At 39.1% G+C, this 14,649-nt stretch overlaps 1 pseudogene across 1 annotated transcript; it reads left to right on the top strand.

Annotated features, from left to right (window-relative positions):
- The first annotated feature begins 567 nt into the window (after positions 1 to 567).
- LOC137747470 (uncharacterized) lies at positions 568 to 13,488 on the top strand (annotated as a pseudogene). The gene is made up of 14 exons (XR_015955173.1): positions 568 to 668; positions 1,348 to 1,451; positions 1,624 to 1,674; positions 2,684 to 2,855; positions 2,978 to 3,289; positions 3,596 to 3,800; positions 3,895 to 4,357; positions 4,487 to 4,696; positions 5,018 to 5,206; positions 5,966 to 6,138; positions 7,144 to 7,296; positions 7,397 to 7,478; positions 7,556 to 7,785; positions 12,906 to 13,488. The product of XR_015955173.1 is annotated as an uncharacterized LOC137747470 (transcript).
- Positions 13,489 to 14,649: the final 1,161 nt, after the last annotated feature.

The following is a 14,649-nucleotide window of genomic DNA, read 5'->3' as shown; positions in this document are numbered from 1 at the left end:
GCAACCCACACCCCACTACATCCATCTATGGTAACCTAGTCTTGGCATAAATTATTTATGCCACCCGTATCACTTGAATCTTTAAAAAAGCCTATGAAGGAGGGGGTGCAACATGTCCTGGCATACTAGTTTGGTTTTATTGTGTCGTGTGGAAGGACAGTTTTCGGGGACGTATTTAATTACAAATTTATGAGGTGTGGATAGCAGAACCAACTCTTTAAACTCTGAAGCAGCTGATGCCCACCAAGAATAAGCAGATCTTGCAATGAAGAACTAATTTTCATTGCACGAAGTAGTCCAACTCCTCAGACCTTTTTTTTTTTTTGGCTGGATGACATATTGGACTGTATGTTTATGGTAAACCCTGTTTTGATAAATAGGCTAAATCTTTTAGAAGTATCTTGGAGCTGCCCGTCTTGTTTAAATCTTTATTTTCATATAATAATTAGAATATGGAGATGTGTACCTCAATATCATTGGCTACCATACTCACCATAATAGGCAATCTTATTTAATTCAACAAGTTTTATGCACCGAGTTGATTTTCACTTTTGGTTGTGCCTACTTTTGATACTTGTCAGATTTTGGGAAACATGAAGAAAGATCCACAATCTTTGATGTTGATTACCGTGATGAAGAATATCAAGAAACTGGGTTATGAACTTAAGGTCAGTTCTTAGTGCAAATGTGCTCATAATTTTGTTTTTCCATCTGATGAGAAACAAAATATTTTTATTTTTTTTTATTCGAGCGATAGCGTTAGTAAGTTAAATGTGAATGCAGAACAGAGAGGTCCAAACTTTGGGAACAAGCTGTTTTCTGATGATAAATAAACAACCTCTTTAATCCCTGTGCTAGAACCATGTGTATAACTTCCTTCAGTTTATCAAATTATAATTGCAAAATGGCTAAACTAAACAATATTGTAGGATTAAGATACAGCTGCCTTCCAATCCCCATGAATAAAGAAGAAAGGCTGATTTTGGAATTTCACAGGAAAATGATGCCCACAACAATGCCCCAAAGAAAACAAATTTTCATGTATTTCTTTGGTAGTTGAGGACATTTTGCTAATGGATTGGGAGAATGCAAAATTTTTACGGAATTGCAGTGTGTGATGGTTGTATTTGGGTGGTGTGGATAGAACAAGATGCGAGGGTTCTTAAAGATTACAAGGGGGATAAAGTGGATCCTGTTATCTTAATAGCATATGTTGTGGGCATCATTTGTATGGGAAAAGGAAGTAGAAGTGCAAATTAATTGTGTTACTAAATCAAGTCATTCATAGAAATAAGTACCTATGTACTCAACTGCTACTTATGCGCTCTTGCAATGCCTATGTAACAGATTTTTTCTGTAGCGAATGGTAAAGCACATAAAATGTGGGAGCAATTTAATGGCCAGATTTCCATTTTAGCTCCGGAGAGTTATGGGCTTATTGATTGGTCAATGTACGTTCGCCTCTTATTTTGTATTTGGGGTTTTTTACCCTAATTTTTGTCTTGTTATTTTTAATTGGACTGAAAGTCTTAAAAATTTGTTGATACTCAAGTAACTTCAAAATTTACCCTTACCCTTGGTTGGTTTACTCGGCAAGATATTGACACCTGTTACTTTCTACAGTTTTGGAGGTGTCATTGCTGACTCACTGGAAGCAAAAGAATCCATTTCAAGGTGGGTTTGTATGACAGTCCTTCTATGGTCCTGTAATTAACTTTAAGAGGATTTCTTTTGCATGCACTACCTACATGACCATGGATCCATTCATATCCCATCTCATAAACCCATAGTATTTTCACTGGTTGGTTGATCATATGTTTAGACTGATTTGTTATTCATTTTATGGCAACCCAACTTGGGAGAAAATACAAAACATGGAAGTTGCTAAGAATGTGTCTAATATATGTTTTGTATTACCACGTGGAGTTCGGAATAGATGTTAGAAGTTGTTATATATTTACAGAGCATATAAAAAGTTTGTACCATAATAAGTTATGTTTTTTGGGTAGCCAACAAATATTTGGTATTAGCACGCCTGTGTTTTGAAGCAATATCGCCTGATCAGGACTGAGTAACTATGACTAACTGCAGCATTGGAAGTAGCAACTTTTCAAATCCTTTCCTTTAGGGATAGACACCAATAAATAAAAGGTATATTTCAAGGAAGGAGGGAGGGGAAGAGAGAGAGGTTTGTTAAAATAATATAAACAATAGATTGGATACAAAACTTTTTGGGAAGTTGGAATCAAGGCAAGAGGCAGTAGATATTATTAAAGCTAATTGTTAAGTCCACAAACTTATGATATATTCCTTTGTTTTTTTTTGATTTTGAGGGTAAGACGTGGTTACTGCAGGTATTTAAGATGAGGCATGAGAGGTAGTAAACTTAAATCAGCTGTGGTTTTATTTATTTATTTATAAATTTAACCCATGGTCTGCTCCATTTTACTATTTTTAATTTCTTGTCTTTCTTTAATTCTTTCAGAAACAATATAAATGTTCTCATAAAGAATTTTCTACCTTCTCTTTTCTCATTCTTTTTTCTTTTATAACCGCAGCATACCATAGTTAAGTATACCAAAAGTAAAAGCGTACTCAAGCTAGTACTTTCACATAATGAAATGCATGTATAAAGTTGCTTCAGTTGAACTTGCTATGATTAGTGAGATTTAGATTCATGCAGCCTTATGCAGGAGCCTTTTTGTTCAGTACCACTGATATGGATAATTCAAGAAGATACACTTGCAAATCGGCTTCCCGTGTATGAAGAAATGGGCTTGAAGAATCTTATTTCTCATTGGAAAAGTGCTTTTAGCAGAGCTAATATTGTCGTGTTTCCAGATTTCACTCTGCCGGTAGATATTGCCTTCTTTTGTTTTAAAAATATTTTGTTGCACTGTATTCCTAATTATTTTTGCAAAATGATTGTTCTGTGGTTTCTTAAATTGTCTTATTTTTTCCTTCCATCCTGTGTCAGATGTTATATAGTGTTCTTGACACTGGAAACTTCTTTGTCATTCCGGGATCACCAGTAGATGTTTGGGCTGCAGAAAGGTACAGAAAAACCCACTCCAAGAATCAGTTGAGGAAGATAAATGGATTTAGTGAAGATGATATGCTGGTTGTAGTTGTTGGAAGTTCTTTTTTCTACGATGAGCTTTCATGGGACTATGCTGTGGCAATGCATTCTATAGGGCCACTGCTAATAAAATATGCAAGGAGGGATGATGCAGGAGAGCCGTTTAAATTTGTTTTCTTATGTGGTAATTCCTCTGATGATGCTTTCCAGGTAATTAGCCTTAATCGATGCCTCTAGATTATGCTGTTGCCCCAGTACGCATAACAATTTGAGCTTCTTGCATCTTATCTAATGTATTCAAGCGCCTCTATTTTCCCAACAAATGATTTCTCTGGCTAATGGCAACTGAAAAAAAATATTTGCGATATGAATCTGGTTGCTGACAGAATGACAACGTTGACTGAAAATGATGTCCTTTGTATATTTCATTGTGATATCTGGTTAATCTTCTGGCGTGTTTTACTCTTGCACTGGCATTTATTCATAGTCATTTTGATCCATTGATCTCTCGTGTAGGAAGTTACTTCACATCTGGGACTTCTTCATGGATCTGTACGGCATTATGGCTTGAATGGTGATGTGAACAGTGTGTTATTAATGGCTGACATTGTTCTCTACGGTTCTTCACAAGATGTGCAGGGTTTTCCGCCATTACTTTATCCGTGCCTTGACCTTTGGGATCCCTGTTATTGCACCTGATTTTCTTGTCTTGAAGAAATATGTGAGTTCATTCAAATTCTTTTTATCCTGACAGTAATTTTCTTATACAAGTGAAGGTGTCTGTTTTGTTGTCTTTTACATCTGTGATATTACAGGTGGTTGATGGAGTTCACATGATATTTTTCCCAAAACATAATCCTGATGCTTTAATGAGTGCTTTCTCACTTATGATTTCAAATGGGAAACTTTCTAAATTTGCTCGAACGGTTGCCTCTTCGGGAAGGCTGCTTGCTACGAACTTGCTGGCATCAGAATGCATAACCGGTTATGCAAGGCTTTTGGAGAATGTGCTAAATTTTCCATCAGATGCTCTGCTGCCAGGGCCAATCTCTCAGCTTCAACAGGGTACATGGGAGTGGAATTTGTTAGGGAATGAAATCGATTACAGAACAGGAAATGTTATGGACATTGATGAGCAGTCATCCTGGAAAAACACTAGTGTTGTTAATGCCCTAGAAGAAGACTTGTTCGGCATTAGATACTCCAACTCAATTAGATTGGGATCTCTTCAAGGAAATTGTAAGCTCGGAAGAATATGAGACATTAGAAATGGAGGAGGTATGTCATTTCCTGAAAATACAGAACTTGTGTGTCTCTAGGTCAATTCCGACTCTTCTTTTCCCTCCCTTTTTATGTTAATATAGTCATTCTCGAAAGACATCTGAAACAGGACATTCTTTCTTGTAGCTATCAGAAAGAATGGAGAAAGATCCTGGTTTATGGGATGACATATATCGTAATGCTCGAAAAGCTGAAAAGCTTAGATTTGAAGCAAATGAGAGGGATGAGGGTGAACTTGAGAGGACAGGCCAGACAGTATGCATTTATGAGATATACAGTGGGTCTGGGACCTGGCCGTTCTTGCACCATGGCTCTCTGTACCGTGGATTAAGCCTTGTGAGTTCCTTTTTTATTCTTTCTATTTTATTTTTTTTGTATGCTGTATGTTTTTTAATACCTTCAAGATTCATTATTTTCACTATTCTCTTGGTTATACTTATCATCTTTTCTAATATCCTATGCTGTATTAAGATGCATTTCTTGTAAGGACAACAATGAAAGCTTTAAACTTGCGTTTACTGTATGCTTTCATTTAATTAACAGCTAGAAACTTTGTTTTAATGCAAAAGCTCCAGTTCTTTTTGAAGTTTCAAAATAATACTTACATCTGAACAGTTGCCTAATGTTTTTTAAATTATCCTACAATGTATGTGGTAGTCAAAAAGAACACATAGGTCAACATCAGATGATGTGGATGCTGTTGACCGGCTTCCCGTATTGAATGAAACTTACTATCGCAATATTCTCTGTGAGATTGGTGGAATGTTCGCTATTGCAAACAAGGTGGATAGCGTTCATAAGCGACCTTGGATTGGGTTTCAATCTTGGCGTGCTGCTGGTAGTAAGGTATTTCTTATTTTTGGTAATTTTATTCAGAAGCATTTGTCTAATCTCATTTAAGTTCCACAATCAATCTTGTCCAGTGGTCCAACCTGTATATTTAATTGGTTTCTGTTTAATTATTGTCGCTGCAAAAAAATAAAAATAAATAAATAAACAAAGTATAGTCATGTAATTGCCATCCTTGTCGTCCAAGCAAATAGATGAACACAATATTCTGAATAAATATAGAATAATCGGGATCATAAATAGCTATATAACATTTTATGACTTATATTTTGCATGGATGACTCGTGTTTGCCTACAAACATACATTCCTATATAGACACACAAAACTCTAGATTCCTTTGAATGGTTTTGGTGACAGATAAATTGAACAGAAGTATAGTTACAAGGAAACATATATGGTAGAAGTATTGAAACTTGTACATAATGATTGACGTATGAATTTATGTAGGGGTGTGTGTGTATAATCTATACTCTGTATACATATAATATTGTTCTTTAGGGCACGTTTTGATACATGGGATTTGTTTGGGTTGGGTTGGTTCTATTTACGCCCCTCATTTTAAATGGTACAAAATAAACCTGCATAAGGGTCCCAGCTTATCAGTTGTTTATTAACCCCATGTCTGGTCCAAGCTGATATTGGTGTTGAATAACCCATATCAGTCCTAGTCCAGTCAATCAAACACCTCATAAGTGCATGTAAGCATGCATTGTTCTTTAGTTTGCCATCATATTCATCATTGTTTTTCAAAGCAGGTTGCTTTGTCCAAGAAAGCTGAAAGGGTTTTGGAAGAAGCAATACAAGACAACACAAAAGGTGATGTGATATACTTTTGGGGACGCTTGAACATGAATGGTGGAGTGACAGGAAGTAAAGATGCACTCACGTTTTGGTCTGCATGCGACATCTTAAATGAGGGACACTGCAGGTACTTGTATGGAATATTAGTTGAACATTTCGTGAATGAGATATAACTGTGATTGTTGTCAAGGGTTTGGGAATCTAATAAGTGATGCCATGCTCCACAGAGATACCTCCTTGAATGAGGAATTCTTTGGTGAGGCAGCTGTATGCAACCACTCTCTCACAGTGGGTGGGACAGTGGCCGCATAGGGCTGTCCGGTACAAGAATTTGTCCTTTTAAACAAGTGAGTTTTAACGAAAAGCCCATGGTACTGTTCACTTTAACGAAAAACCACATTTTTACACTAAAAAGTCAAACCTGGTACTATTCACTTTACTCTTTATTTTGTCTTTATCATTAAAACTCAAAGTTTTCAAGCCTTTTTCATTAGTTTTCCTTTTAAACAATGGATGTTGGTATTATGAGAGTGAGGTTCCCTATTGTCATCCAATGCCAATGGTACACTTAGAGCCAAAATCCATGGAATAATGAGTCCAGTTGCGTTACTCTATACGGTAAATTTTGGGTATACAGTACACTCCAACCACAACTTACCTTTGATGCTAGCTCAGTGGGTCTGGCTGAGGCACATTGGTTTCTCCCGTGTGGTCTTAAGCTCTAAAACCCCAAGATACCAATCTAGCAATTGCTAGTGTGTCCTGCCCTAAAAAATTGTCAGGTTCGGTGGTGGACCTCAGTTTGGAAGCTGTGTGAACGAAGCTGACAGGAATCATGGATTACAAAAGTTAATTTTCTTTATCTGCCGACTACTCTCTAATATTGTCAAGCACAAAAATAGAAATACGAAGGTGTAGAGATTTTGTTTTTCATGAACCCAAATGATGGGGGCATTGTCAATCTCAAAATGTGTGCATGGCTGCATGTGCAAAACGTTAATTCATATAGATATTCACACAGATTTATGAGGCATTTAGGTTTCTTATATCCATAAAGCAAATGCCAATGAGTTCATTAATTCATCAGAGTATGATTTTTTTTTGTTTTTTTTTTTACTTAAAATGAATGCAGAAACGTTTTTGAAGATGCATTTCGTTGGATGTATAACTTGCCCTCAAATACAGAAGCTCTCCCTCCCATGCCAGAAGATGGTGGTCACTGGTCTGCCTTGCATAGTTGGGTGATGCCAACTCGTTCCTTCGTTGAGTTTGTCATGTTTTCTCGGTAATTTAATCACAACATTTTCTGCTTTTCTGTTACAGCTCCTGAGACAAAGGAACTTGCGGATGATTAATATAACTGAAATTTTGTATTTAAACTACAGGATGTTTGTTGATTCTCTGGATGCCTTACACGCCAATTCTGGCAATAGAAGTATTTGTTTGTTGGGTTCTTCAGAACTTGAGGTATGTTATTTAGATCACGTTTTCTGGTCTCACATGGAGTTTAACATTCGTCACTTACATTTTTTAAATATCAACAGAAAAAGCATTGTTACTGTCGGGTATTAGAAGTCCTTGTGAATGTCTGGGCTTATCATAGTGGACGAAAGATGGTTTTTATAGATCCAATTTCTGGTGCACTGGAAGAGCAGCACCCAGTTGAGCTACGGAAAGGATTTATGTGGGCTAAGTATTTTGATAGTGCATTGCTAAAGAGTATGGATGAAGATTTAGCAGAAGCTGCAGATGACGGTGATCATCCAAGGGAGATGTGGTTGAAAAAAGTTTCTGATCTTAATTATAATACTTCAAAATCTCACCCTTTCCAAGCCTTACGGGAAGGCTTTTATATGTACATCACATCAACAACTTTACATATTAAATTACTAGGTGACAGCATGTACACCCATGCCTCAGCACTATCTATACACCTTTACATATTAAACTACACACACATGCAGCAGCACCATCTGCTGTCTTCTGACAGCAGCTTTAGCAGTAACCAAGCACGCATGGGAATACCAAGCACGCATGGGAATACTTCGGACAGCACACATGCACCTGCACATTCCTTCCTGCTGTTCATGAGTCAGCAAATGCTTGCTGTGCTGTCTGTACAGTTTGGCCTGCTGTCCTTCTTCCAATACTTGGGTTAACAAGAAAAGCTTGAGCTTGACTTCGTCTAACACCCCCCCGCAAGCTAACAGGTTGAGGAGCAACTGGAAGCTTGGACACCAACAAATTGAATCGAGACGAAGACAGACCTTTGGTAAATAAATCTGCAAGCTGATCTTGTGAACAAATATAATTAACCAACAGTTCACCACGAACCACTTTCTCCCTGACATAGTGATAATCAACCTCTAAATGTTTGGTTCTAGAATGGAACACTGGATTGGAAGCAAGAGCAATTGAAGACACATTGTCACACCATATTTGAGGTCGAGTAAGATGTAACTGCAAGTCCCGAAATAAAGACCTCAACCACGAAAGCTCAGCTGCGGTGTAGGCAAGTTGCCTATACTCGGCCTCAGCACTCGATCGAGAAACAGTTTTATGTTTTTTTGAACTCCATGAAACCAGATTTGAACCAAGATAAATACAAAACCCCCCAGTTGAATGCCGAGTATCCGGATTCCCAGCATAGTCCGCATCTGAAAAAGCAGAAAGATGAGTAGTACCTGGCTTGTAAAGGAGACCATGACTATGCGTCGTCTTCAAGTATCGTAGAATCCGTTTGACTGCCATCCAGTGAAGAGTTGTTGGAGCATGCATAAACTGGCATACTTGGTTAACTGCATAAGATAAATCGGGACGAGTTATCGTTAAGTATTGTAGAGCACCGACAACACTACGATACATTTCTGGTTTATCAAACGAATCTCCAACATATGCACTGAGTTTTTGACCAGAAGACATGGGTGTAGAAATCGGTTTGGCATCAGTGAAATGTGTGCGTGACAATAAGTCAAGAGCATACTTGGATTGGCACAAATGCATTCGATTTCCATCGTACTTAACCTCTACACCCAAAAAATAATTAAGTAGTCCCAAATCCTTCATGGAAAACAAAGTACCCAGCTTTTGAATTAACTGAATGATGTGAGAAGAACTGTTGCCAGTAATCAGAATATCATCCACGTAGATGAGCAGGATAAGATACACCCCTTTTTGGTTGAACACAAACAAACTATAATCACAAGTTGATTCCTGAAAACCAAGTTGAAGCAGGAAATCTGAAAACCTCTGAAACCATGCCCTCGGAGCCTGTTTAAGACCGTAAATGCTCCGTTGAAGTTTACAAACATGATTGGGTAACTGTTGATCAACAAAACCCGACGGTTGACGCATGTAAACTTCTTCGTTCAAGAAACCATGCAGAAACGCATTTTGGACGTCAAGCTGCCTAACTTGCCAACCTTTGGAAACTGCAAGACTTAAAACAAGCCTAATGGTGCTGTGTTTAACCACAGGACTAAAGGTCTCATTATAATCCACACCAGCCTTCTGATGAAAACCATTTGCGACAAGGCGAGCCTTGTAGCGCTCAATTGTTCCATCTGCATGTCTTTTCAATTTGAACACCCATTTATTTGGGAGCAAATTCATCTTTGGATGAAACGGGACCAAACTCCACGTGCCACATCGTTGTAGCGCATTAAATTCCTGTACCATGGCATTTCTCCATTCCTGAGACTTGACAGCTTGACTGAAACAAGTCGGTTCAATTGGAAACTGATCAACAGTTACATGCATAGCATATTTAGGGTTAGGTTTTTGGATGCCAGACTTTGATCGTGTAGTCATTCGATGGTCATTATTTTCTGACAGCACTTGTACTGATTCCATAGATACCACAGCTTGTTCATGTGAAGGTATGGGTGATGACAGAGGTAAGGCCGACACGGGTGTAGTAGAGGGTGGACTGGATGAGTCAATTGAAGGATTGGGGACAGGTTCAGACGGTGCAGTGGAGGGTAAGGAAAGAATTTCATTAGAAGGACAATTTTGACGGAGAGGAATAGCAGGTACATTAGGTGAGTGAGATAAAGGAGACGTGCTAATATCATCAAAATTAAATAATACCACGGGAGAGTTAAATGTACCTGAATCGACGACATTTTCTGAGGTAGATGTGAGTCCCTTAAAAGGGAAAGAGTCCTCATCGAATAGGACATGGCGAGACAAGTAAATTCGTCTTGTGGACAATTCCAAACATTTGTAGCCTTGGTGATTCAGTGAATAACCTAAGAAAACACAAGCTTTTGATTTTGGTTGCAGTTTATGTTGTGTGTATGGGACTAACCATGGAAAACATCGACAACCAAACACTTTCAACATGTCATACTTTGGAACTCTTTTAAACAACTTCTCATAAGGTGACATATTGGATAAAAGTTTTGTTGGCATGCGATTTATCAGGTACGTAGCGGTAGAACAAGCATCAAACCAAAACTGATTAGGAACGTGAGATTGAGAAAGCATAACTATACTGGTTTCAACAATATGGCGATGTTTCCTTTCTGCAAGTCCATTTTGTTCAGGATGTTTTGGGCAGGAAAAACGTTGTGAAATCCCACTGTCAGAAAGAAACTGTTGAAAAGCACGACTTTTATATTCCCCCCCTTCATCACATTGAAAAGTTTTAATGGCAAGATTAAACATGTTCTCGACAGTGGCTTTAAATTTTACAAATATCTCAAAAACTTCACTTTTATTTTTCATGGGAAAAATCCAAGAATACCTAGAGTAGTCATCCACAAACAACACATAGTAACGAAAATTTTCATTAGAAATAACGGGAGAAGACCAGACATCAGAGTGCAAAAGTTCCAATGGAGACGTAGAAACAGACTCGGACAAATTGAAAGGTAACTTTTTACTCTTTCCTAAGGGACATGACTCACAAAAGCTTACATGAGGAGGACCATGAAGTGGTACTAGTTTATTGGAAATTAAAAACTTAATTATTGAGTTGGCAGGATGACCAAGTCTAGCATGCCATTTTTGCACTGAACACCGTACCCCTACCAAGGCTGACATTGAAGACTGGAACCGTCCACTGCCATTTGGAAATGGGTATAACCCATTCTCACATCTCCCTCGGAAAAGCGTCTTCCGAGTCTTGAGGTCCTTAACAAGAAAAAAATATGGGAAGATTAGCAGGTAGCAATTGTTGTCTAAAGTAAACCTATGAGCAGATATGATGTTTTGAGAAGCAGTTGGGCAGTGAAGAACATCATTCAAATCAAAAGAACAAGCTTTAGTATTTAGTTGTTGGAAACCAAAATGAGAAATAGGAATGCCAGAATCATTACCTACACCTCCAATAGTTTCATTACCAGTGTACTCTTTGGGATTAACCAAATTTTGAAGGTCAGGAGTGACATGTGCATTCGCACCACTGTCTAACAGCCAGGTACCATTGGATTGCTTGTTGAGAGTAATAGGCGAGGAGGACATGGCTGTGAGTTTGTGAGCAGGAATCCGACCTTCATAAGCAGAATTCATCCTTTGGAAGCAATCAAGCGCAGGATGACCTGGTTTGCCACATATTTGGCAAATAATACGCTCACCAGAAAACGAGGATTTCTCACCATTAAACTGCTGGTTGCGCTGATTGGTGGGATTGCGGGGATTGTTGCCATGCTGATTTGACAGAGAAGCACGGGTGAAGGAAGACATTCCTCTTCCATTCCCACGCGATCGTCCACCACCACGTCCTCTAGTGGCAACGAAGGCGTTGACAGGTGCAGGTGCAGCCAAGGAATTATTCTGATCCACCATTCGTCGTTCAGTTGTCAACAGAAGTGCCTCAAGGGTGGGATAGGTGATCGGGGTATCCCTAGCTTGAGCAGCACTTACTGTCATCTCAAATGCAGGTCCTAGATTGTTCAACACAATCTGCACGAGTTCATCATCACTGACCGGTTGACCCGCGAGAGCAAGATTATCAGCAATCGCATTCATGCGATCCAGGTAATCCGCAACAGAAAGATTACCTTTTTTTGTCTGCAGCAACTCATTCCGCAGGAACAAAATTCTGTTCTGAGAAGTGGAGGCATACCTTTGCTCTAAAGCTTCCCAAGTGGCACGCGCAGTTCTCTTGCTTGCCACAGTAGCTAAAACAGACGCTGTCAAGGAGCCATTTATCCAACTCAAGATCATTTGATCTTGTTGAATCCACGCACTGTATGCAGGATTGACAGTGGTAGCACCAGGCAAGTTTTTTGGAGGGCACACCAAAGTACCATCAACATACCCCATCAGATCTCTACTTTTGAGAATTGGGAGAATTTGAGCCAACCACAGTGGGTAGTTGGTTCTGTCAAGCTTGATATTAACAATAGTGGAAAACGGATGAAACTGATTGGTGGTAGGTGGGTTGGTGGAAGAACTGACATTGTTTTCAGCCATTGAAGCGTGGGAAAAAAAACAAACAGGATCTAGTCGTTAGACAATGAGAGGCTCAATACCATGAAAAAAGTTTCTGATCTTAATTATAATACTTCAAAATCTCACCCTTTCCAAGCCTTACGGGAAGGCTTTTATATGTACATCACATCAACAACTTTACATATTAAATTACTAGGTGACAGCATGTACACCCATGCCTCAGCACTATCTATACACCTTTACATATTAAACTACACACACATGCAGCAGCACCATCTGCTGTCTTCTGACAGCAGCTTTAGCAGTAACCAAGCACGCATGGGAATACCAAGCACGCATGGGAATACTTCGGACAGCACACATGCACCTGCACATTCCTTCCTGCTGTTCATGAGTCAGCAAATGCTTGCTGTGCTGTCTGTACAGTTTGGCCTGCTGTCCTTCTTCCAATACTTGGGTTAACAAGAAAAGCTTGAGCTTGACTTCGTCTAACAGTGGTTATGGCCACTCACCGGGGAAGTGCATTGGCAAGGAATTTATGAGAGGGAGAGGGAAGAGAGATATAGACTAAAGATGGACAAGAAAAGGAAAACAAAAGAAAAGTTATTTGAAAGAATGAGGCATGGATACAGACAGAAGTCACTTGGAGGATAGAAAGGTTATACTTGTAGTTGAAATGGTCTAGTTTCCGTCACACTTGAATTGATACAGCTACTGAACACGCTATTTCTCAACTGTGGAGTGCGAAAGGGACTCTCGACGATTGAGGATAAGATTTATTCTTTCTAACAGCGACAGCATGGTCTGGAAAGACGGATTTTGTAGGTATTTTTCTCCGACAGGATATAGATATTCAAAGTGGATGGAAGACGGTAGCTTTTCCAGCGATGGCAGCTCACTTAGCATGTGGGGCATTTACCGTCGCATTTGAAGTGGCAGAGAGATGTCAGGTTTTTGAGCAGTACACACAACATTCGTTGAAATTCTTTTTCACAAATTGACAGCATCATGTATTCTTTTGGCAGCGCTGATAGGAAATTTTGATTAAAATAAAAAGCAGTTGTTGGCGGTTTCTTGTTTTGATTTTTGTCACACTGAATGGACCAGCGATTTTATTGTTCGTGTTGGGAAAGATTCGACAAGAGTAACTACTTGTGTTGGCCCAACCGACTATGTTGGTTTGGTTTCGGTTTTGGCTCACCGAGCCAAACCGACCCGCACCCATCCCTATTACACATTGTGTTGTACATAGAGATGGAATGAATGGAAAACCGCAGAAATTTTATAGGGTAAGAGCATCTCAATCATTCTTTGTGTTTCATAGATGTGTTTAGGACTTTCTCACTGGTGTGTGAGTGTTCTTAATTCCGTCAACCCGCTCAGTCGCCGGCCCTAGCAGTGGCCAGGGTAGGTGGCATCCCTTTGTCTTCTTCTTTTGTCTCTCTTCTCGTATCTGTGCGACTGACTTTCTCCATGTTTTTCGATCCGTTTTTCTTGGTAATCCACCCCTTATGGCCTCCGATCTTACATTGCATCGGCCTCAATTAGAAAATCCCACTTCGAACCTTCTTTTTCTTCTTCTCCCTCAAGTTTTTCCACCTCCGTGACTCTAATCCAGCCATCTTCTGACTTTTCTATTTGCTTTTGTCCTCCATCGTTCTCACACATGTCCGATTCAACAACCATATCTTTCGCCCACATTACGTGGATTTCTCGGAAGGTGTGTAGAGCTTCAGTTTGGGTGTACGCACCACCACCTTCCAATTGTATGTCGTTTTTGACTTTGTTGCTGGGGGAAAGTTCTTTCCCACTGGCTTCTTCCTTTGGTGGTTGCAGTTTTGATTTGTGTGGTGCTTGGTGGAGGAAGATGGAGCCTTCATCTTTTCTGATTATGGGGCTGTGTTTGGTGCGATTTAGGGCATGGAATGCAGGCTTGTGGTTGACGACAGGTACTTTGACGACAGCGAATGAAGCTAGTCTTTTAGGGATTTTTTGCTTTTGTGTTTTTCTGTTTTGGGCTCTTCCCTCGGGTTGGGTTTTCGTTTAGTGTTGGGGGTTCACTTTTTGTTTTGTGTTTAAAGTGTATTTGGGCCCCCTTGTATGTACTTGTACTCTCTTAGTAATAAAAATTACTTTTGACAATATATATATATATATATATATATATATATATATATATATCAAAAATAGTTTTTTGGAAGCTCTTTAAGAAAATTTACTTCAACCAGGGGTTTAGAGA

This window comes from Pyrus communis, chromosome 2 (genome assembly GCF_041283825.1).
Source record: "Pyrus communis isolate YQ-2024b chromosome 2, ASM4128382v1, whole genome shotgun sequence".
Taxonomy (NCBI): domain Eukaryota; kingdom Viridiplantae; phylum Streptophyta; class Magnoliopsida; order Rosales; family Rosaceae; genus Pyrus; species Pyrus communis.
The sequence above is the reverse complement of the archived record's forward strand: the minus strand, read 5'-3'. Positions and strand labels throughout refer to the sequence as shown.